This window comes from Anas acuta, chromosome 6 (assembly GCF_963932015.1).
Source record: "Anas acuta chromosome 6, bAnaAcu1.1, whole genome shotgun sequence".
NCBI lineage: Eukaryota > Metazoa > Chordata > Aves > Anseriformes > Anatidae > Anas > Anas acuta.
The window spans coordinates 38,388,620-38,413,704 of record NC_088984.1 but is presented as its reverse complement, the minus strand read 5'-3'; the positions used below and the strand labels follow the sequence as shown (position 1 = coordinate 38,413,704).

The following is a 25,085-nucleotide window of genomic DNA, read 5'->3' as shown; positions in this document are numbered from 1 at the left end:
TCTTTTCGAAAAACTGTGGGCAGAAATGCCCTAGCTGGCAGTAATGAAGTTAATGATTGGTAGCTTGCAGCTACACAGACAGCAGAACAGGGGGCATGGAAAACAGAATAGCAGCGCTGCTGCTGTGCAAGATTTTTCCTGGTGTTCCCCTGGTGCAGGAGGTCTCTGTCGGGGAAATGCAGGAGGTGAGGGCATGGTGATGCTCCTGGTGATGCCATGTTGTGGATGGCCTTGCTCAAATAAACCCCTGCTGGATGGCAGCAGGGACAAAAGGGGGACTGGCTCCCAGCAGCTGCAGACATCCTTCAGCCCCATCCTGGGACTACTCGCCTGCCAGCAGCAGTGCCGTTTCCTTCCAATACTGCATAATGCCTTTGCACACAGCATTCGTAAATCCACCCCCCCCACACACATTCCCCCAAACACAGAGCTTTGGGATTCAGGAAAAGATGTGCCCTGTGAGCCTGATCACAGCTGCCCCATGGCTTGGGCACTGCCTTCGTCACGCTCCCACCCCACTAGCCAAGCTGTGTTTGGTAAAGTACATACTCATTTAAGGATTACTCTAATGTTGCTCATTTCTAAGTCAATTATTGACTTGAATTGTGTTAAACTTTAACATAAATATCACCTGTACATATATTACAATAATTATATGGTTACAAAATTCTTTTAAAATAGCAATTTCCCCTTTGGAAACTAGGGAAACTATCTACTACTGGAAAATACGGGCTCACAGACTGCTTGGAAAGCCCATGCAAAGAAATATGAAGATTCCCATCACCTTTGCATCAGCTTCTCAAAGAACAATCTATTTAGATCATTAAACACATCTACAAATTAATTCCTCTTCAGTTAAAATGTTTGCTTCCTAAAAATATTTTGTGTAACCTTATCAGAGAGAAAAGAAGGGGCGTAGAAGGTGAGCAGCGAAATTAAAGGCATGATATCATGTGCAGCTTCTAAAGCTACCAACAACATGAGATAATTTTTTTCTAAAAAAAAAAAAAAAAAAAAAAAAAAAAGTACCGCTAAGTTTTTCTCATTTTAGCAAACTTTTCAATTAGGATTTCTTCCTGGCTATTTAAATATGCTTAAAGTAATGATTTTCTGTAATTTGTCTTTTTCCTTTGGAAACATACCGTGCTATTGTCAGCTTTAAAAAAGAAGCAATTTTCTGACTTTTGAGATTGAGCAGGTCACGGAAAAATTACTACTGTGGGAACCTATAATTAAATAGAAAATGCAGCTGCACTTATGAAAAACTAAAATTAAGTTTATTCTATTAATACTTGATTCTAGGATGGCATTTGACTCCTCAGATACAGATCTTAGCTGAAACAGGACCTTACCTGCAGAACATTACTAGCTGCACAGCTACGTGCAAAAAGCAGACATGGTATAATACATACAAACATATTGCTAATTATTTGCTGTCCAATTAAATTAGATTCAGTTAAGCAGGATAGTCATTTACACATGTAGCCTTTTTCTTTCTTCTTTTCCTGATATTGGCACTTTATCTTTGGCTATGTTTTTTTTAATGAACTCAAAATAAATCTACATAAAATCACTAATGCTTATTATAAATTTTAATAGAAAAAAATACAGAAAGGGGCTTTTCAACAAAACTTTGTAGCACATCTGAAGTGGATAAAGATCTCCTCCCAGTTTTTGACTAGTCGTGAGATCGAGACAAGATTCTATACAATACTATGATACAAAACGAGGCTTTGGGGAAACAGAAATTATCAGAGTTCCCAACTGAGTGTTTACAGTATATGAGATACAGATTTAAAATTAAATTCTAAATGAGAATCTCCAAAAAATATTTCTGTGACCCACAACAGATTTTAAAATATTGAAAATACACAAGATCAAGAAAAACTTCACCGAGAAAATAAGGTACAGACAAACTGACTAAGAATCCATTAGACATCTTCCGATGTCTTATGATAAAAATTAGTTGCACAGAAATATTAAAAGAACTATATAAAATTAGAAATAATATAAGAAGACCAGGTCTGTTTAAAAGAACAATATTAATTTTATTTAATAATCATTTTAAAATATAGCTTTTTTTATCATTAGCATTTCGGATGATCACCCCTCATGTTTTTCTAGGGTAATAGTAGGTAACATTCAACAATCTGTCCTTATTGTAAGCTATTTTAGAAATCACTAAATAGAAATTTTTTGTACTGTATCATAATCCGTAAAACTATATTTCCTTTAAACCTCCACTAAATTGCTAAGTTTGGGGGGGTTTGTTTCTTTTAACAAACAGGAAGGAAATTTTCCATTTTCTTTTCATCAATCACTTTTACATATCCAGTTTTCTGTGCTATTATAAAGAACATAACTAAATCCATATTGTTTATATAAATGTCTCTACACTATTTATAACATATAAACTGTAATCATTTTTTTCATATGCAAGCTCAGCTTCACTATTTTTAATATACTTACATATTAAATCTAATACAGATAGTTCTCCATAACTACTGCGAGAATGAAAACGGCACGTCAGAAATGGCAAAAAAATTATTTGTGAAGAAGCAATCATGCACACACAACCCAGGAAAGATTTTTTCATCTTTCAGCAACGACTTGTGAACGATAGTATAGTCACAGAGAAAGCCCACAAAAACCATATCATCGCAAACACTGCTTGACTTAAGACACCCAGAAGTGATCCTAGGAACCAGCAGTCCAATTATTCTGATTTCACGTGTACCGCTTGCTTTCTCTCGGTCGGCTGCCTGTTTGGTCAGTGGCTTTTCTTTCTTTTTTTTTCTTTTTTTTTTTTTTTTCCTTCATGCCGTGGAGCTGGATTTCTATTTTCCAGCTGCATATATTCCATGGAGGAAAGGAAAACTGATCCATGAAGTTCCTATTTGCATAAAGCATAGAAACATCTGTCACAAGCTTCTTGTTGGTGGAGTGAAGCATCAGGAGACAGATACTGCAGTTGATCATCTGCCCTTAATAATATTGAATACTTTTCCTGTCAATAGGAGCTTAGAGTGAGAGCATTTAAAAATGCAGAAAAGAGAGAGAATTTGATCAGAGAAAATATTATTATTTGAAACAAGTGATAAGTTATGTGACAGTCTCACAGATAAATGCACACAAACAAGCTCTGCCCCAGGATCAGCAGAAGCCCCATTCCATTCGGCATTGACTCTTTGCAGATACAGTCCTTATAAAGGTATATGATGATTTAATCAGCATCCTGCAGATGCCTACAACGTACACCAGCTTTTTTGTGTTAAACTTTATGCAATGAAAGATCCATGATAGCAGGTCTATAACATTAGAAAGCACTCAGTCTGCAGTGCTGGTTTGAGTTTTGATTTCAGTTTAGGGAATCAAAAAAAAAATCTCAAGGAAGACTTATCTGTATCTCAGATCAGGAAAATTTTCATTCTGTTTCTGTATGTATGTATAATGCACGTCTACAGTCATAAATATCAGGTGGAGCAGCCAATTCGTTCATACAGAACACATACATAGAACAGAAACACGGGGAAATATAATAGCAGCTATTCAAAAAACAGAACGACTGTGTTATTGTTAGGTCAAGTGTTATTTCTAGAATCACGACAAGTACTTTGGGTAAGATACAAGATTCATATTTCTGCGTTACATTTTATTCCTTTTTATCACAGACTACTTTTTAAATTAGCTAGCTTTGTTGATACATTGTGCAAATGGACTATAGGCTGGCCTCCCTTCTCATGCTGCCGAAAGTCAGAAATCAATCAAACCTACAGGATGCAGTGAAAACAAAGTGCTTTTCTCAGCTCATATGTTTCACGGAGTTTAACAGCCAAACTGAGAGGAAAATAGTTTCTTTGCATTTGCTACCTACTTATATCAGAAGTAGCATGAAGGTGATCGATATTCTCTTTTCTACCAACAGCTCCAAGATAACAGGCTTCATACACGAAGGCAGCAAAGATTAATATCACATTAGAAACATCTCATTCATCATTGTCATTGTAAAACAAAAAGGCTTCAAACGTTTCTTATTCGTAGCTGATTGCTGCAACAATGCATGCGTGCTTTTTTTTTTTTTTTCCTTTGTTTTTCCTCCTTGCTCCTTCACACATCCATGAATGCCTTGTAAATGTCTGGATGCAGGAAATACCTGCTTGGGAATGCAACACAATAGGGCCACGAGTCCAGTCAGGGTTGCAGAATACTGTGAAATGAACAATTGTAAGAGTAAAACAACAACAACAAAAAAAGCAGCAGCCAGAGCAATCTTTGCTCTCATACACATATTTGTATAATAAGTTTCTCTGGCAGTGGTTCACCAGCAGGCAGTAATCAGCTAGGGTACTTCTTTGTAATTTTTCTGTTTCATAAATAATACAGGAGTTTACTAACAGGAAGTTTGTGGGAAGCAACAGTAAACAGTCTAGCAATCCATCTGTTATTGTGGAATGCAAGAAAGCTGAATCAGGTTCTTTGCAAGTGGACTATTTTCGTTGTTTGTGCTAGCAAAGATGTGTGGGAAATGGGCATTTAAGTCATTATTAACGTGAACTCTTGCAGACCTCCTTTCTCCCTCGCCTTGCGGAAAGAAACGGCTGGGTGCGATTTCAGCAAGAAGCTCAAGTTGTTTCGTGGCTACGGGGCAGCTTACAATTACCCTGAGCAGGAAAGAGCAGGCAAGGCAGCTGAATCAGACGGGAAACGTTCAGGTGACAGTTGCAGAGACTTTTGCTTCTTCAAAACCGAGCTCAGAAAGAATGGCTGCTAAATAAAAACACACACAAACCTGTTAGCGCCTTTCTCGGTGTCAAGATATTTATCAGGAACAAACTGAAGGGTTGAAGGGACCTGCAGAGGGAGGAAAGTCAGTGAGGAAAAATAAGGTAACGATGGAGGTTGTGCTGACAGGCTTTCTGTGCCAGCACAAGTACAGAGTCAAGCAAGGGTGAAAAAAAAAAGCTCAAAAAGCTAGTGTCTTTGCCGAAGACAGGCTGTTCTGCTGGCATGCGTCCACCCTTGATGTGTTGCTTATGAATAGAAGGCTCGAAAGGGAGCGGAGGCAGGCGTGTAAATTAGGCACTACTACTACAAAAGGACGGCTCCTTTGCCAGCGGCAACGCAGCCTCTCCCCTGGCAGATCAATTCGCACCACACAAAGTGTCTGTCCGAGACTAAAAGTTGTGCTGCCGAATCACAGAGAGCCGGGAGCCCATTCCCGGACTGCCCCCAGCGCTGCGGCCGGCTGGTTTCACGGCACCGCGCCACCAAACCCTGCCCGCTCCCCTCACACCCGCCGGGCACCGCTGCCACCTGCCGGCCCTCCGCGGGAAGCGCCGCCGAGCTCCGGGACGGCGCCGGGGAAGCGGGGCCGAGCGAGGGCCCCGGGCACCGGCCTCGAGCCGCCGCCACCCCCCGGCCGGGCCCAGGGCAAGCCCCGAGCCGCGGGCCCGGCCGCCGGGCCCCGGGCCTGCCCCGCTCCGCTCCGCGGCTCGGCGGGCCCGCAGCGCCGCGCTCCCGCGGGGCTTTGCTGCCCCCTGGCGGCCGCTCCGTGCCCCCGGGGCCCGCACGGCAGCGGGGAAGGCAGCGGGGCGGCCTCCAGGTGGGAGCTGGGCCCTCCCTCTCGCCAGATTCACCTCAGACGTGGGCGGGAAAAATCAGGGCAGAAAGTCACACTTGCAAGGTTTCCATGGCTCTGAAACATCAGTACCTGAATCTATAACATCCGTGACTGCTAATTTGCTACTGATCCTGACCGATCCCACGCCTGCTCTTATCCTGTGAACATTCACCTCCCAGTAACAAAGCACAGCTGTATGACTTTGTTGCCCTAAAGACTACAAAAGGACAGCTTATTTCCTAGCATCTAAATCTTACCCATTTCTGCACAGTTCAAGAGATGTGCCTCCAGACCACGTCTACTGCAAGAAACGTTCCATGGTAAGAATTGGTCCTTTTTCATTACAGTTTCTTGTCCTACATGCATTTCACTCATTTGGTCAGAATCGAGTTTGGGGGCATTATGCTTATTTCTGCGTCATGATATGGTTACTTTCAACACCTACCAGCGTACCAGCAAAGCCCAGGCACTAAGTACCACGGTAGCAAACACCCCAACAAAAGCTCTCTGAGGTGTAATCCCCATCACATCTGAGGTACGGCCATTGTCTCCTTTGCACAACTTACCACACCTGGAGGGAACTGAGCTGTTGTAGCCTCACCACTGATGGCAGTTTGGAGGTAAGTTCTCTTTCATTCCCTTGCTCTGGACCAGCCTTGCCAGACATCTTGGCTCCAGTCTGCCAGCAGAAGGGTCCTGGCACTGGGTATAACCTATGCCATTACACATCCAGGTTTCCTGGCTGAGGGTCACCAGAAGTGTTGTCCAGTGGATCCAACGGAACAAAACAGATTCAGCAGATCTCATCTCTTTGCCAGTGTTCTAAGAGAGATTGTGACATCTCCACAGGTATGCCTGGCCTTCATCTGTAAACACTGTCCCTGCTGTTTTGGCATTAAATGAAGAGATGATGAGCTCCCACTTTCCAGTGACTGCACTGAGGTGTAACCACACGAATTCTCACACTACAGTTGGTAGGGAACTTAGATTCTGACCACTTTTGGGGAGCTTACCTTCATAACCCTGTTGGTCTTTCCCTAGGACTCACCTCCAAGTAGCACCTCCTTGCCCCAGCTGAATGACTCAATCTGTATTTTATGCCACTCCAGTGGCTGCTGTTTTTTTCGTGTTTCAAGGTGAACTCAAGCTGAAAACCACCAGCACCATTATGTTAGGCCATCAATTGAAAGTCATATAGACAGGGACCTCAGAAATTGATCTCAGACAGGAACCTTTGCCCAGGTTTATTGAGTCACGATGCTAATTTATTTCCTCTGTACCTGGGGAAATCCTGTCTCTATAGTTACCTTTTCTCATCACTCCAATTTTGTGGCCAGCTCAGTTACCCGATTCTTACTGTTTTCTCCTGTTCATGGCAACCAAAACCACTTTATCCATGGAAAAGTATAGCTAGCTCACTAGCTTTAAAGCTAGTGAGGCTAATTTAAAACACACACGCATGCACACACACACACACACACACTTACAATTCAGTCCAGGAAAACAGCTCAATGAGCTGGAAAACACAAGTGTTGCTCATTGCTAGGAGTCATGACACTGTGCAGCAGGTAGCATAGCAAAGCCTTACTATAAACACCAGGGAAAACAGATGTCAAAAGGGTGTGAGCTGAAGGCAGGGAATTACATGGTTTCCATTTACCTCACCTAACATAATTCTAACCAACACTGGACAAAACTGGCCTTAGAAAGTCATGACATGGGGAGAAGCAGCAAAAACCACCATGGCCTACCCCGCAGGCTCACTGAGAACTTTTCCCAGGCAGGGAGCGTCTACCATTGTCTTGGCAATTTGAATTAAATTGTAAGTAAATGATAAAGGAAGATTATCTTCCTGGTCATGTCCATAGAAAAAAATGCAGTAGGTCTTACTGACACAAACCCTTGAAAAACACGTGCTGCGAGAAACTTGGCTCTCATAGGCTCTCTTCAAATGAGGATTTGTATCTGATAGCCTGCAACTCTCAGAAACACCAAAACCGAAGGTGCTCGGCATCTATCAGAGGTGCACAGAACCCTACAGCGCCAGTTTGGAAGACAACTGTATGTTGCTTGACACGAGAGTCTCTTGCACTGAGCAGAGAGCAAGCAAAGTAAAGGAATCACAAAGGTCTTTTTGTCTAAAAAGAAAGGCCTGGAGAGGAGTGTCAGTGCCGTGCAGGGTTAGGAGTGGAGAAGTCTTGGTGAATTGTTTCAGGACCTTGGACTCTTGCACCACCTTCCCATGTCAGGGTGCCCTGTGGGGTGAAGCTGCTCTCTGGAGCCTTACACACTCCAGGAGGCTGCTCGTGCCTATCTACATCATCAGTTCTTCTCTGGAAGCTACAAGTAGTACAACACACTTGCTCAAGCACAGTCCTGCTTCTGCTCTCTGTCTCTTTTGCCACGATATCTGAGAGGAACACAGGCAGTTTAGATTTTCTGTCTGATAATCTGTCCTCTTAGGGAAACCATGAATTCAAAGAATTGGAATGGTTAAAAAAAAAAAAAAAAAAAAAAAAAAAAAAAAAAAAAAAAAACACAGAAAATGTAAGAAAGCTGGTTATTCACAAAAAGGGCTGCTAGAAATACATACCTACACATTCTTTACTCTCACACAATGACATACAATTAGCACTAGAGATGCTGAGCACTGAAGTTTATTTTCTCCTGCTGGCGGTATAGCTCTAAAATAAGAAAAATGGTGTTGAAAATCTGCATCACCAGTACTAGTGAAGTGTGTGCGTAGAGCTCAGTACGTAAAGATGTGTTTTATGAGTGACGAACTAATAGGCATGTTCCTAAAGATTAAGCTTAAATCCCCAAAACTGCGGCGCCGCCGCCGCCAGAGGGCAGGGCCCCGCCGCCCGGCCCCGCATCCCCGCCGCACCGCGAGGTTGGCAGCGAGCAGGGGACTAAAGGTGAAGCTCCCTCCTCAAAATAAGCACTTCGGGACATGCAGGAAAAGAATCAACATATAAAAAGGAATCAGAGTGCAAATTTAAAAAAAAAAAAAAGGAATCTGTGCAAATTAACTAAAGCAAGAATCCTTGGGCCCCTTACCAAGGTCAGTCTCTTAATAAGTGTGAGCCTGTCTTAAGAAACTGGTAGCAACTGGTCCTGTGTATGGACAAGATCCAAGAAGCAATTGAGTCTGTGCTGAGTCTGCCACGTATTCACTCCCACTCAGTGACATGCTGACACGCAGACACTTGCTCACTGCAGTTGGTGGCACCACACATGCATGGACACCTGACTCCAGTTTGTGGCACATAGATCTATCTCCGTCCATACACATGCACAAAAATAAGGAGTCCCTCACCAGAAAAATAATTACAAATTGAGTTTATTTAGACAGGACAGTCTGCTGATAATGCACAGCATATAGCCAGGCAAGTGTGCTGACCAGCAACCTGTTCACAAGCAACCAGACCCTTTTATTCCCTTATCACTCTGTTCTCCTATGCTTGTTCCTCCCTGAACAGCCCTGAGTCATCCATTTCCCTGCCAGTTGTTTGTCCCATCATAAGTTTTTTACAATCTCCAGATTCTTTTCCCTGTATTCTACAAGATAGAGCTCTCTAAATTTAAAAATAAAAATAAATGAATAAATAAAATGGAAAGAAAGGGAAGGTTAAAAGATTCAGAGATCTTTTGAAAGATTCAAGCGTGGCCCAGTACAGAGCACAGGCCACAGACCTTCATTCAGTAACTTAGAGCTCTGCTGCCCTCCCCCTTCTTCCCCTTCACCAAAGACAGTGACTGGGGCCAGTAGGTCACGACCAGCTGCAGCCAGGCAAACCACCCTGACCGAACTGCCACCTGCTAGCCCCAGGGGCACTGCTACAGAGAGCTGCACCTGGGATTCGCTGACATTTCGGCATACCAGAAAGGTAACATCCAGCATGAGGGAGGCTGAAATGAGTGAAGCTCACATATGTGTCTCAGGATTTAAAGCAAATGTACATTTAACAAAATGCCATTCTTCATGTTCATCCCATGAAAACCTTGAAAATTCCTGAGTTTTCCAGGGACTGAAAGAAAATTTTTCTCTTAAGAGGACTGCAAGTTTTAAACAACTCAGCTTCGTTACTTGCAACCCAAAGACCCTCTTTTTTGGTATCTAAATGAAATCTAAGTATATATTTCCTCATTGCTTCAACATAAAAAATGTACAAAAAAAATTGTTCCTGATTCAACATTAAAACTTGATTCATTCCAGGACTTGGCAATAATGTATAAACCTCAAGTCAATAGCTGTAAGTGAACTGCACATTTTTTCTCACAGTACATTTAATTAAGCTCTCAAAGGTTTTAATTTTAAAATACTTTTTTTTTTTTCTTTTTTAATTTTAAATTCTTCTGGTTTCTTTCATAATATAACTGGGAAGAGTTATTTGCATGTTCCAATGGGAATATCTAAAAGAAAGCATTAAAACTGCATTTCCAAGCTCTTTTCCTTCCCAGCTCAGTTACCAAACAAATATCCACCATCACTGCTCAGGCAGCTGCAAAACCTGAGAATGGTATAACCATTTCCAGCATTAAGAGTATCACCTATATGGATTTAAATGGGGCGTTGTGTAAAATAATGAAGTTTTTTGATAATTGGAGGTAAACTAGACACAGTAAACTAAACAAGGAAGAATTTGGCAGCTCATCAAGCCCCCCAATGACACCACTGAGCAACTGTTCTCAAGGCCTGGGAACACAGGAAAATGGTATACATGGCTTATCAGTACACACCTCAGGTCTGTTTAGCCATGTAATAAGACAGACAATTAAGCAGTGGTTTCAGCATTTTTTTAATTTATTTTTTTTGTATGCATAACATATTTTCCTTCCCCAGGGAGCTCGTCACAAGAGGTGACTGAGGTTGCCCCTGCTCCCTTTAGAGCCTTCAGGACCCAGGCCAAAGACAAGGTCAGGCAAGAGAACCCTACCATAGGATGTAACACAACACTGTTGGTCAATAGCAAACTGCTCAACTCAGGAGATTTCAAAACACTCACAAACATCCACTACTTTCTTTAGAATGTATTTTCCCAAGGTCATCATAATCAGTGTTTTACCTATTAAACTTAATTTTCTTGAGAAAATATATGCTTTACAAAAGTCAGCCAAGTCACTGACATACAGTGCCATTTAAAAGCTCTAATTATTTTGGAATAAATTTTCTGTCAGTGAAAAGCAGACAGAATGCATGGAATTTGACTCCACTAATAAAATTAGCGAACATTTGCTTTATGTTCCCCTTTCTGGAAAAAAAAAAAAAAAAAAAAAAAAAAAGGTGCTCATTTCACAAAGATCAGAATTTACAGTGGGAAAAGGCAGGCTTAAATCCTTAAAATGCAGCAGGTTTAGCTCTGTCCCTTTTCACTGGACTATAGGATCTTGTCTGACAACAAAATAAAGAAAATTAAAGCCGGATGGTATAGTTGCAAAAGTTTCCTATTCTAATCTTTTAAAGCAGCATTAACACACTTGGAGAGAGGTAAAAAGTACTTGTGCAAGGAAAGCACCAACACACTGCCTGTAAGTGGGAAGACTCTAAGCATTAAGACTTCTGTTGGCTGCATGATAATAGTAACTGGCAAACATCGCTCAGTGAAAACACGTTTCTCCATTAAATAATCCTTATACTTTTTCTCTCTCTTCTCTTCCCCTTTCCACCACCAGGAGTCCCACAGACATTAGGGCATGGTAAGAACTGATAAAAGACTTACACATACATGGTAGGTTGTTTTTCTAATGAAAAGTCTTCCATTGCAAGACATCATAAGGCCATTTGAGAGATACTCCTCTATCAATAGCAAGTTGGCCCTATTTAGTGGAAGTTTAGAAAGTACACTGCCAAATTAAATTTGTGCCCACATTTACAAAAACAGTTTAGAAATCCATAAAACTAGTAGGAATGTTTACATGATTTAAAAACATTCCAGGAAAGACTGTAGCTATTAAAAAAAAATCAGTATGTCTCAATCTGCTTGAAGCCCAAACACTGAAGCATTAGGCACCCAGCAGTATAACTTGCCTTCAAACACTTTTTTAAAAAGATGCTTTTTTAAAAAAAAAAAAAATAGCAAAAACAAGTAAGAATAAATTAATCTCATGAATGACTAATGAATGAGATATAGACAGAGTTACAGGTGTGCAAGGCTAGATACTAAGTAGGTGTGGTGCTGGTCGCCATAGAAACAGGGAGCTGTGGCTATGATTTATGAATTTGCAGTAGCCCGTTATGGGCACTTCAGGCCTCCACGATATGGATCTAGTGAAGTACAGCCAGAATATGTTCTAATACGTGATAAATTCCTGGGAGTATTGGTTGATAGTCGGCTGAATATGAGCCAGCAGTGTGCTCAGGTGGCCAAGAAGGCCAACAGCATCCTGGCTTGTATCAGAAACAGTGTGGCCAGCAGGGCTAGGGAGGTGATCGTCCCCCTGTACTTGGCTCTGGTGAGGCCGCACCTCGAGTACTGTGCTCAGTTTTGGGCCCCTCGCTACAAGAAGGACATCAAGATGCTCAAGAGAGTCCAGAGAAGGGCGATGAAGCTGGTGAGCGGTCTGGAGAACAAGTCCTACGAGGAGCGGCTGAGGGAGCTGGGCTTGTTCAGCCTGGAGAAGAGGAGGCTCAGGGGCGACCTTATCACTCTCTACACGTACCTTAAAGGAGGCTGTAGCGAGGTGGGGGTTGGTCTAGTTGCACCAGGGGAGGTTTAGTTTGGATATTAGGAAGAACCTCTTTACCGAAAGGGTTGTTAGGCATTGGAATGGGCTGCCCAGCGAAGTGGTGGAGTCACCATCCCTGGAGGTTTTTAACAGATGTTTAGATGTAGAGCTTAGGGATATGGTTTAGTGGAGGACTGGTTAGTGTTAGGTCAGAGGTTGGACTGGGTGGTCTTGGAGGTCTCTTCCAACCTAGATGATTCTGTGATTCTGTGAAGTTCTTCTCTTTTCTTGGCAAAGTCCTTTTCAAGGAGCATAGCAACTCAAAACTTGCCTGTGTCAGCTAGCAGCCAGTGAATCCCCTTTCTGAATGACACCATGGCTCAATGATCCCCAGCTGTAAGCCATCAACTCCACAACACAGGGCTAAAGATGAGACTCTGCTTTGAAAAACAGGTCTCACACAGTGTCCCCTTCCTAAGGAAGGCAGCAGGAAGGCTTCATTCCTAATGGTCAGCCCACTGGAGCCTGGAAGTCAGCCCAGATCCTTTTCTTGGTCCCTGCAGGATTAGTTATTTTACAAGGAAAATGTGATACCAGTTTCATTAATGATACACTAGTCAGAAGAGAATATACATCATCTTCTCTTAGTTTTGTTGCTAGTTTTATGAATTGGGGCCTTTAAAAACTTATCTGTTTTGCCACTTTAGTCAGCAACCAAGACTTGACACAAAACCAGATGGCCAGGAAAGGAAACAAGAAAGGGCTGTCTTTAAAGGGGCTTTCATCTATTACAATCAGAATTTGCCTATCAGATATCAGGCACTTTTAATCATCTATCCCATCACAGTGCAATCCAGAAGGAAGGGAGAGAATTGCACTGTGTTGATGTTACCAGCCTGTATCAATGCTGTTACCAGATGTAATGATCTATTTTCTGGCTCTTCACAAGTGTTTTCTTCAAGGGATGGGGTTCCATGCAGTTGAATTCAATAAATACATGTGTAGTTTGAATGACTCTCAGGTTTAGCTGTGTGTTTGCCTCCGGAGGAAAAGGAGGATGAAAACATGAGAAAGACAATTAGTTTATTCTCTAAGGATACTCTGCACCGCATTCCTTTCACCCCCCTCTCTAAGTCGAGGAGTCAATATGTTGATGCTGAAGATGGCAGGATATAGCAGTCTTTGTCCCTGTATGCCCTATTAAGCTGCCCTTTCAGTTTTGCTTTATCAAATATAAGGAAGAGCATCAGCACAGACATGAAGGTGCCCAGTAATAATTTAGATTTATAAGTGGAAGTGTATACTATATAAGAAATAAGAAAACCATATAGTTGTCAGCTTAATGGCTTAATATGATACTTGTCGTATTCATTTCTTTACCTAAAGGTTTGTGTGGGAATCAGACAGTGTCACAGTACTTTCCCCTAACCCCTTGTGAGTATACCTAAGAGTAGCTCCAGATTAGCCAGAATTTGGAGAGCATATCTGGGATGGACATGGGCCACAGGAGTGCACCTCACTCTGAAACCATGGCAGAGATCACCAGAACCAGGAATTTACCACCCAAAACAAAATGTTCTCTCCTCCATGGGAATTCCAGAGCATACCTCTGGCCTGAAAGTCTCTGTGGGGCGCCCATCCTGGCTGTATGTGAATTTTTCCAAGAAGTAAAATCCTTCCTCTTCCGAAGTATCTTTCATACCCCCAAAATTAATAAATAAATAAATAGATAAAGGAGAAAAAAGGGAAGAGGATGACACTTCAACTATTCCAGAGAGAAAAAACATGACAATAGTCCCGGTAAGCTGGATGTGCAAGAAAAGTAACCAGCAGTCTAACTAAAGAGGACCAAACAGGGAGCCTTTCAAAGTGACTCACTATAAAGCATAAAAAAGGAACATGCACAGATAACAAAGTTCTTCAGGGCAGTCATGAGCTCTTCTGTCTACAACTCTGTTTTGGAAATGTGAGCCAGCACCACAGTGTGTGGACAGATGACTCCAGGCATCTTTCTCATGACATATTCCTACAATCCATCCATGGCTCAGCAGCTTCCTTGGTTGTTATCCCACTGAAACAAGGCATAACAGGGAACACTGAGACATATTCCAGATAACAAGAGCTTGACCATATTCAAACTGCTCTTGTGGAATAGAAATCCCAGGAACCAAGCCGCCAACTAAATAAGAGAACAGACTGGTTGTTTGGTGAGCAGGTCTTGTTTATTTTTTTATATGGAGGACATTAATCAGATTAACCATCTTCCTGTGCTTGTCTGAGACAGTTATGGAACAGTGCTAGAAATGCTGCTCAATGTCCACATAAGAACTGCCATCATGGATATACTTGACACCAGATTATCAACAAGATTTTTTTTTTTTCCAGATGACTCTGATCCTTAGTGGAGGCAGCCAAATAAAATGAGTCCACAGGTCTTTCATACTCTGTACAGGTTTAGTCAGATCTCCCTCACACCTGGTGAGCATTAACAACATCTACCTTTCTGACATGGGACCTCCAGGTGGAAGCACAGCCACACACAGCCCACGGCCTTGCAGGTGCACGTGGAGACAAAGCAGCTCTTAAGATTCCAGAGCTGAGGTCAGCTCTTGCTCCACCTGCCTTTGCAGCAAGGGTGCACGCATCTGTAGGCAACTCAAGTACATATCATACCTGTACATCTTTTGCAATGTCAGTGAAATCAAACCAGCCTGTGTAAGAGCTCATATTAGCTGGCCCTCAACTATTCAATAATTTAATTTAATAAACATCCATTTAAAAAGCAGTGTTTTCATTTAGCTGTGCAACATAAGTAAAATGTCAGCTAACGTTAGTAAAAGACAAAAATGTTATTACCATAATTTCAAAAATCTCAAGCACTTAAAAGCCATAAAATTCATGTTTAAAGACACCAGTTCTCACCAAATAAATAAAAAAATAAATAAAAGGCTATAAAAAGCACATGTCACAACAGTAATGGTATTTGCACACAATTTTATCAGAACTCAACACCACATACTTTCTTTGCTGTGAAACACAAGCAAACTCTTTCTCAAGAAGCAGCAACTATTAGCACTTCCTGAAAATCATTGGTCGGTGGATATATCTTTAAAAGCAGATGAAGTTTTAAGTCAATAGCAATGGTCTTATGTCTGAGGGATATGATCAAGATGCATGAAGTTAGGGGGTCTGCGTAGGATCTCCTACGTTTGCTTTTTATGAAGGACATAGTAGGGACCACACTGGCACTTTAACAGCTACAATTGTTTGTTTTGGAATTATTAACCTCTCCCTACCTTAGCCCAATTCAAAGATATTCTGAAAATTTGTTTCAGCTTTCCTTTTTGACCCCCTAAAGAGGAAGATATTTCATCCTTACACCTTGCTGCCAAGATCCAAATCTGTAGTTTCTGGATTTCCATGGTAACAGGTGGTGATGTCATGGAGTCACTAAATGGTACAGGGAGACACTATGCTCTGTGTAGCCATGAAAGTCTGGAAGAGAACAGCTAGCTAGTTCTCTGCCCGGCTGCCAATACCATTCACCTCCTCTGCCTTCCCAGCTCTGTACAGACTATCTGCATCATTTTGGAGAGATCCCCAGAAGGCGTGAATCCTTTGGAAAGAGAGTAGAGGGTGTAGACGCATCTGCTCTTATTTCTAATGTCTTAGTCGTGAGCCTCTTGCAAAATCAGTATGCTGAGAAGTGTTTTCTAGTGAGGTTTGGATCTGGAATGATATTCTCAGCCTTTTGTTTGTCACCGATTTAGCTGTCAACCTGCTCAGAATGGGCAGCGAGCTCTGCTTCCACACCTAGCTGGCGCTAACAGAGACTGATGAACTCCCCTGTATGTCAGTGCCCATGGCAGAGCTGGGTGTCTCACTCCTGATCACCCTGCATTGTGGTGCCATTGTACCAATACTTTAGGAAACAGGGGAACAAAGAGGGAGGGCATAACACCCTGATTTCTTACCTGGAGAATGACATCCAGAAACACACATATTGCCAGCAGAATCCACACGTGCACAAGTGTACTGCTCCATTGGGTGTTTCATTCTATTTCACAAGGACACCTGCAAACACTACAGTCTGTGCACCATGAAAAAAAAACTTTTCTGTCATCAAATACTGTGAAATAAAAGGAACAATCACAGAATTGGGTACATAAAAATTCTAATGCGTGTGTGCTGCAGACAGCCAGTTACTTCCTTCTATATACAATGAACAAAACTGGGGTTCCAATCCTAAGTTAAGGCTCACAACCACACTGAAAAAAAATATGTCTGCATATTGTTTTTCCAGATTAAGGAAGGGAAAGGGAAAGGGAAAGGGAAAGGGAAAGGGAAAGGGAAAGGGAAAGGGAAAGGGAAAGGGAAAGGGAAAGGGAAAGGGAAAGGGAAAGGGAAAGGGAAAGGGAAAGGGAAAGGGAAAGGGAAAGGGAAAGGGAAAGGGAAAGGGAAAGGGAAAGGGAAAGAAAAAGAAAAAGAAAAAGAAAAAGAAAAGGAAAAAGAAAAAGAAAAAGAAATAGAAAAAGAAAAAGAAAAAGAAAAAGAAAAAGAAAAAGAAAAAGAAAAAGAAAAAGAAAAAGAAAAAGAAAAAGAAAAAGAAAAAGAAAAAGAAAAAGAAAAAGAAAAAGAAAAAGAAAAAGAAAAAGAAAAAGAAAAAAAAAAGAAAAAAAAGAAAAAGCTACTTATTCTAATTCAGGGCATTTCTTTTTGAGGAAGAGCACAAAGGAAAAGGAAGACTTAGGTGTGTTACACAGCTGTCAGCATGATTTGAATCTGACTTACCTAATGATTTCAGAGCAAGACTGTCCTTTACACAGTCCCTGTCATGCTTCAGCTGGATACTTTGAAGAAGATAGAAAGTGAGGGAATTCTGTGCAGAAAGAACTCAGAACTCATGTTTGCCAGCTGGACAAACATTCCACCAGGACTGAGACACAAGAGTTTTCACATTTTTCAAGATCTGTAATCTACTCCTAGTAGACTAAAACTATTTTGTTTCACAGTCCAGTAAAATAAGCACAGTATCCCTCAACCAACCAAATGACTCAAGGGCTCAGACTCAAGGGGTTAGTCTCCCTTAGCCATAGGTTAGAGCACAACACAGCTCCCTTCTCCAGAAGGAGAAGTGCAAAGCTGGGATGGGTTGGCACAGCCAAGCCTCATCCCATAACAGAGCAAGACAGAGTCGAGCATGACTTTGAACTCGAAAGCTTGAAAACAGTTTAAACATAGCCCAAGCCATCATCACAATCGGTGCCACTGGCACTACAGGCCATATTTAAGCATCTTAAGTTCACATGCTGGCCTCTTCTCAATTTTTGCTGTTAAGCCAGGCAGTGGGAGTTACAGGAAAAAGGGAGAGACGTAGATGAGCAGCAAGGTTATGAGAGCTTTACTTTCTCCATCTCATCCTTCAGATACAGCTGTGACCCCACTCAATGCCATCTGGTGGCAGACTAGTTCCTCACCAGCTCCTGTCATAGGGAACATCTCAGAAAATTTCTAAGAATTGTGCCTACCAAGAAATATTGTTCTTGTCTACATCGGTTGCTTCTCTACGTTCAGTCTAAAGCTTTCTGGGGAAGCTTTCCATCCTACATCTGGTGCTTCTTCTTTACCTGTTCTTTCTTACCCTCAATCCACCAAATAATGAGTTTGCCTGGGATTCCACCCACACCAAAAATTAATAAAGTAAAATTACCTTTGAGAGATAAAACCCCTGTAATTTCCCTTTTTTATTATTTTTTATTTTTAATATGGCTTTAGCCTAGAGCTAAGGTCTTGCGTGAAACTAAAGAAAAAACAAGCAAACAAAAAACCAAAGTCCCTAGACAAATAAGATGAATTCAGAGCACAGCAATGAACTCTATAGCACTCCCTAGAAAAGATGCCTAGGAAGAATATTGCTGCTAGAAAAGCAATCATCTTCAACACCGGTGCAAAGTGCTTCACTAAGGAGGGAAAGAAAGCCCTAGGCAGAAATTGGTATCAAGCTTATTTTATTAATTTCTGTTATTAGATCATAAAATGTTTGAAGTAAACAGGAGGCCAAACTGGGTGGCTGAAAGCAGTTATACAGGAAAACATACTATGGGAAAGGAAACCTCTCCTGAATATTAGCAAGAAACATGAGGAGCTGCCCAATTTTGGTCCCACCAAAGGGAGGATATAGAATTACTGTTGGTGTTTTGACATCTTCAGCAGTAATGGCTAATGGGTATCTCTAAACCTAAAGCAGTCAAGGTTTTGAGTGCCCACCTAAGCATTTTGTTAGCTTCTTTAATAAACATAAGAGTACCTGGACCTTAGAACCAAGAGTCAAATAAATATATAACAATGTCATTTACTATAAGAAAGGGTGAATTGTCTCTGGTAATAGAACATTAAGAGCAATAAAACATGCAGTGCATCACCATGCTAGGCTTGGAAATATGTAATGGCATATTTTAACATTAAGTGTCCTTTCAAGAGGTTAATGAAGTCAGGTTGTGTTTTTCAAACTACTTGCCAGGTTAATCTTTAACGGTCTAACACTAGTGACATTGGAATAAAGGGTCATGTAATGTTAAATATCTGACTAAGGCACATTAGTTGTAGCATAAGTGCAAGCAATGCATAAACTACAAAGGCATATGTCTGAGACTTCAAAGATGATAGTAACATTTAATGCTTATACTTAATGGTTTAGAAGTAAGACAAGCTATTTTTCTATGATTTCTATTATAAGTTATTCTTCCTGCTTCCACCAACATATGAGGCTTTAATTATTAGACAGTTAAGAGTGCTATCCTTCAAAAGAAGATGTAGAATATTCACTTTATTTTAGTATAAACTTAAATCCTGTGACTTCTCTTGTGAAAACTATTAAATTTCCAATAATAATTTTAATAATGTCTAATGTCTTGTGGCTCTTTAGAAGGACAAACCTATCTAAAAAAAAAAAAAAAAAGAGAGAGAGAGAGAGATTAAACTCTGCAGTCCTCATCTTTATGAGGCTGACAAAAGGGACTTCAACTCTTTCTCAGCTGCAACATTTGAGGAACACAGATGCAGAACACAAATATGTTCTCCAATGGCCACAGAGCTGCCAATGGTATTTTTGTCCTGATGACCACTTACTTACAGATCTGAATGAGAGGGTAGGAAAACACAAATTACACAAGAATAAGTAGAACCTGAGCTCCAATACAAAGCAAAAGGTTTGATACCTAAATTTGCTGTTCAGGCTGGTTAACTCTTTATTTACTCACTGTTCTCAAAATACAAGAAATGCCTCAGAGGACTAAACCAGTCATGCCTCTATTCGGTGTACCTAAGAAAAACTGCTATTTCTAGACTAGATGGTGTTTTAGGACAACACTAGCTACCCAAATTAGGCTACCCTATCTCCTTCCTCCCATTGTGTACCTGAAAACTAGGGATATGTCATCTAAAAGCACAAATGAAAGGAGGTGGTATGTCACTTCAGCACTATTGACCTGACTAATCCTGTAGTACTGAAGATAATAAAAACAAAGATGACTAATGTGATAAGGAACGGACTGGTAATTGTGGACTCCACTATATACTGCTTGACCTTTCTGGTGTGTTACAATCTGCCTGGATACAATGCACAATTACACTGTAGACTGACACTTCTTAGGAGCTCCAGATAATATAATAGGAGTTATTCCAGACAAAGTGATCCCACTAGCAGAATCAATGCCAAGATATGAATAGAAATCTGTTCCTGAAGAGTTAGCAGCTGAAGTGACACACCATTCCCATTGCGAGCTTCATATCATCCCAAGAGCTTTACTCCAATGAGTCTTTGCTGCCTCTTCTTCATGTGCTTGTCTCTATACCATCTTTCATCTGCCGTGTATAATAATCTTGACACATGGAAATTATTTTCCAGACATATAATTACCCTCTTGTCTGTGGACATACACTTAAAGTTCAGCAACTTAAAGAGCTTCAAAGACCTTACCTTGCAAGGAACCCCAGGTCCTGCTGCCACACAGCTCAGTACCCAAGTTCAAACAGGCATGGAGAGTGAGGATGTTTGTCCTTCAGCAATCTAGAAAGAAGAAAGGACCTTTGCTGTAAATCTCACTCATACTCTCTTTCTCACCTAAAATTACTTTAGCCAAGGACAATTCTAAGTACACTGTAATGTCTTCCCTTCATAGGAGACTCACAAATGCAATGCCAATCTAGTTGTAAGCTTATACAGCAACTGAGCAAGTTCTAGTTCATGGTGCAGTGACAGAGATGCCAACTGAAGACAGCATAATTCCTAATGCAAACATTTCTTCTTTACCGTACTCCCACAGTGGTATTAACATTCAGCAGAGAAGCTTTCAGAGTCTCTGGTGGCTGGACCTCAGACTCATTTCTGTCCGAAATTGTATTTTAGTAAGTCACATTGTATATGCTGCTGAGATCTGAGATCAACACTGTAACCCTCCACCCCCTCCCCCAAATGAAACTGAGGCAATCATGTTAAAAAACACATCTCATTTCTTACACATGTGCCAATGAAAGCCACAGAACTGCAGGTACCACTGCTCCAAAGCAGTGGATACATACTGAAAACGTTCAGGAGGTCTACAGTAGTTAGCATCAGTGAGCATGTTACAGTGATCTCAGTGATGTTTTACACAAGCTAAGAATGTTTGCTACTTACTAGTGAAGATACTAGTCAGGGAGATTTTTAAATAAACAAAAATAAAAAATAACATCAAACCACTAATTCTCATTCATGTCTAGAAAAGTAATTTTATTGATTTGCAAATGACAAACAAGTTGCAATAGTAGCCTGTATATCCATATATCCAGTCCATATATCTCTGTGTATTGATATGCATACTAAGATGCATCCATTTCTTTAAAATTCTGTGCTCTTATCTTAGAAAAGCTCTGTTCTGGAACCTTAAGAGTGGAAGAGGAAACAACTTGTTATGCAGATCAGAAGTTAATTAGTAGCAGGCTGCTGTAGTGTCCTTCAAAGTTCAGAAGAGGCACTTAACAAACCCTAACAGGTAAATATCAGTAAAGACACAGAAAGACACTGCTGCTGCTTGGGGATTGAGTGGCTTTAACCACTATCTGACAAGTACACAACCTCCAGCCTTATGTTTCTTTCCAAGGAGAAGCCAACACGCAAATTTTTAATTTTTAAATGTTGTTATGCATTTTCCCTGACTAATTGGGATCAAAAGCCTGGGGTTCTGGCCCTTCTGTCTTGCCTGCCACCATGAATCAGGATTTCCTCCACTCAAATAGAATCAGGGAGAAGAAACACGGATCTTCTATTCATTTTTCTGAAGAACATTTCCAGTCATACTAGCATTTTGTGATGGTAAAATGATCTCAGAATTTAACTTCATCAGCTCCTTCACCTTCTTCAAATAGTGACATTGACATGAATACCATAAGGAAGTTTTAAAAAGACACCAGCAGCAATACCTGTATTCTGAACTTGCCACTTGTGATTACAGAAAAAGTCTTGTAACTGTCAACAACTATGTACATCATGTAGACTTAACACTTCTCTTACCTGGAGACTTCAAAAGGCCATATATATGACAAAATGAGTCTCACGGGCACTTCTAGTAGTGACAGGCTGAACAGACTGCCAGCAGAACAAGCACCAATATTCTGAGTACAAGAGAGTAACACTCAAGAGTCCACAGCAATATTATGCAACAGAATGTGACAGTGCTGATCACAGTGCTCAATATCTTGATTGCTGAGATGCAGTCAAGTTCCTAAGGCTGTTTTGAAGCAGACATGGTTTTCTAGAAGCAGCAATGCTAAGTTCTGCTTTCTATTTTATTTTAAATATTATTGATATTACTTTGCCTACAATAATCAAATATTATTGTGGTAAAACTCTAAGAATGACTAAATAGGATAAAAAATCATATATTCATTGTTTAGCCTTGCATAGCAACTTGTTTTATGTTTAGTTTGCTGATAGTATTGTACCAAGACTTTATTTAAAATAAGGAATAAAACTTCTGAGCAAAAATGTATTTATGTCATGGAGGAAAAAAAAAAAAAAAAAAGTGAAAGATTGCAAAGCTGTACCTTTGATCAGCTTGCCAGAAAATTGACGTGAATATATCCTTAACTATAACATAAAAAAATGTATCGCACTTACACCAAAATACCTTACTAGAGATGTCTATTTTTGACAGCATTCACATTCTGGAGACAGACTTCATCCTTACCTCGCACATACAATGAGAATGAAGTGCAGCAAAAGGAAAAGAAGGAAAACAGGAGAAACAGCAGATAGATTTAGTGTTTCCTTTACCAAAATAAAGCTTAGCTTACTTGTAGCTTTTGGCTTTAAGCCTTTCCTTCTAAGCTGATTGAATTGCTCAGGAAATGATGTAGGAGGGGAGGTTTCCAGCCGTTTTTGTTGAAGCTTCCCAGGAGGGTGATGATAAACTGAAATGATGGGTGTGATAGGAGGCATCAGATATTGATAGGAAGAACAAGTCAGCTTCAGCTAAACACATCCAAAATGCACAAGTATGAAAACACATATAGAAACTCACCAGCAGTCTGGAAAGATGCCTCTTTCAACAGAAATGACTCCTCAGGGGCATGCAGCCATGTTAGGACTTTTAATAAGCATTTCCCAACTGCTGCACTGCAGACATCCCTCCTGGCAGCATGATTCACTTGGCTGCCCATATGCCTGGTCGTTATGACTGTCTCTTGGCCATGTTACTGGGCACCATCAGGCTCTGGTTTCATTCTTCTTGGTTACTTAGATTTATAAGGCAACAGTTTACCAGTTGAATGATGTATGTAGCCCATAGGCATATACTGTAACATGTGCTGCATCTTGTCCTTTACACTGTTCCTATTAACCTGACGCAAAATGAGGAGACTGGGGTTGCTCTGTCCTCTAAGCAGTTGGTAATACACAAGAAATAAAAGAAAAACTCTCTTTTTTGCAATCCTGGCCTGAAGGATTAGTAACAGTAAGGATTAAACATTGCTATGTGTCTAACCAGGCCCTCATGCTGATTATTCTTGCCTTGACTTTTCCTTGTAAATTATCTTTCTTTTAACCTACTTTCTCCTTTCAAATAGAGAAATGTTGCAGAGTACACTTTTAAAACTCATTCTGAATAAATCCTCAATGACACTTTAAATTAGATCACATCACTGTCAAGCCCATGAGACTTACCAGAAGGTGCAGCACAGATGTAAGATTTACATGAGCTATTCCTGATTTATACTCATGTAAGTGACAATTGAACCAGAGGAGCATTTTTACTGGAGACAAAGATAAAGGATTTGCATGTTTTTACCTGTCTAGTTAAAGAAAGTTTTATCATTCCCTTGGTCATTCATAGCCAGTTTCAAATTTGCAATTCGGCTAGAAGACTAGCATTCTGCTCCATACTAGTCACAACCATTTGATTGTGCAAAAACTCCTCACTATTTCTACAATGGGTTGTGTAGAAAGCTCCTAACCCCACCATCCAGTATTTACTGCATTTTTAGCTTCAGGTTAGGCTACCGTAGCCACCTCTAGTTTACAGAAATGAGAAGTACTCGTAGTCAGATATTCAACCCTAGCTTTTTCTCTCTTACATATACACCACATGCATATGTACCCACGCAACAGAATCTGCTACATTCAAAACACAGATGACCCAGTGAGTCATAAACATGTACTGAAGGAATTAAAACAGAGCTGTCATTCCTGAAACTGTAGGTCACGAAGCATGACTTTGTACTGGGCATTAGACGGGACCTTACCAACCCAATTTTCATGCTACAGCATGCTCCAAAACACTCTGGTCTTATGGAGTTTGTGGTTCTCTGCTCACATTTACTCATAGTCTACACATGGAAGGAAGCAATATATAAAAGGGGAACCATAGAATCATAGAATATCCCAAGTTGGAAGAGACCCACAAGGATCATCTAGTCCAACTCCTGGGTCCCCAAAGGACCACCAAATAAATAAGACCACATGTCTGAGAGCATTGTCCAAACGCTTCTTGAACTCCACCAGACTTGGTACCATGAGTACTTCCCTGGGGCGCCTGCTCCAGTGCCTGACCACCCTCTTGGTGAAGAACATTTTCCTGATATCCAGCCTGAATCTCCCCTATCATAGCTTCAAACCCAGAATACAGGCTGTTCTAGAGGAAAAAAGAAAAAAAAAAGAAAAAAAAAAATCACCTCTAGTAGAAAATAAGAGTTGATATCCGATATCCTATCTCCTCAACTGTTTTCCTCATGAAGGTGTACGCTGTGTTTCTCCATTTCATGATAAGCTGCAGAGCTCTATTCCTGATAGAGCAGAGCAGTATGCACAGGCTCAGAGTTACTTACAAGAGTCATTCTTGACAAAAGGGGAGGGAAAGAGGCTTCCTATAACTGGCAGATTTTTAGCAACTTCTGAAGTGGCTGGAACAAAAGACAGTTGTACAATTTTAAAACTGGAAAGCAGCATATGAAAGTCTGCTCACATCAGGAGCTCTGAATCTCCTCTTCAAGGGCTAAAGTCCTCTGAGTACTTGTTACAAGAAACTCTTGTTCCTTTTTCAATGTCTCTTGGCACTCTTTGTTTCCTATTTCAACCTGGGATTAATGCCAGTCTGTTCCTGAAGCTGTTTCAAACCTACAGACCATTTGTCAAACCTCTAAACCAGAGTATGTCTACAGTGCGGAGAAGTAGGGTAAAGTTAGCTCATGCTGAGTTCCATGGCTGGACTGCTCTGTGATATCCGAAGCACTGCATTCAACACTAGCTCAAGTACTTCTGTAT

The 25,085-nt window shown here is 40.9% G+C and overlaps 1 long non-coding RNA gene across 3 annotated transcripts; it reads right to left on the bottom strand.

Moving 5' to 3' along the window:
• Positions 1–9: 9 nt before the first annotated feature.
• Positions 10–25,085, bottom strand: LOC137858618 (uncharacterized). 3 transcript variants are annotated; one of them, XR_011097885.1, is made up of 5 exons: positions 22,849–25,085; positions 22,622–22,738; positions 20,268–20,357; positions 16,264–16,363; positions 10–4,767 (listed from the first exon to the last, which is right to left on the bottom strand). It is a non-coding gene; the product is annotated as an uncharacterized lncRNA (long non-coding RNA). The 3 variants fall into 3 exon arrangements; XR_011097887.1 differs by lacking the exon at positions 16,264–16,363 and adding an exon at positions 4,790–4,851 and having other exon boundaries at positions 10–4,661; XR_011097886.1 differs by lacking the exon at positions 16,264–16,363.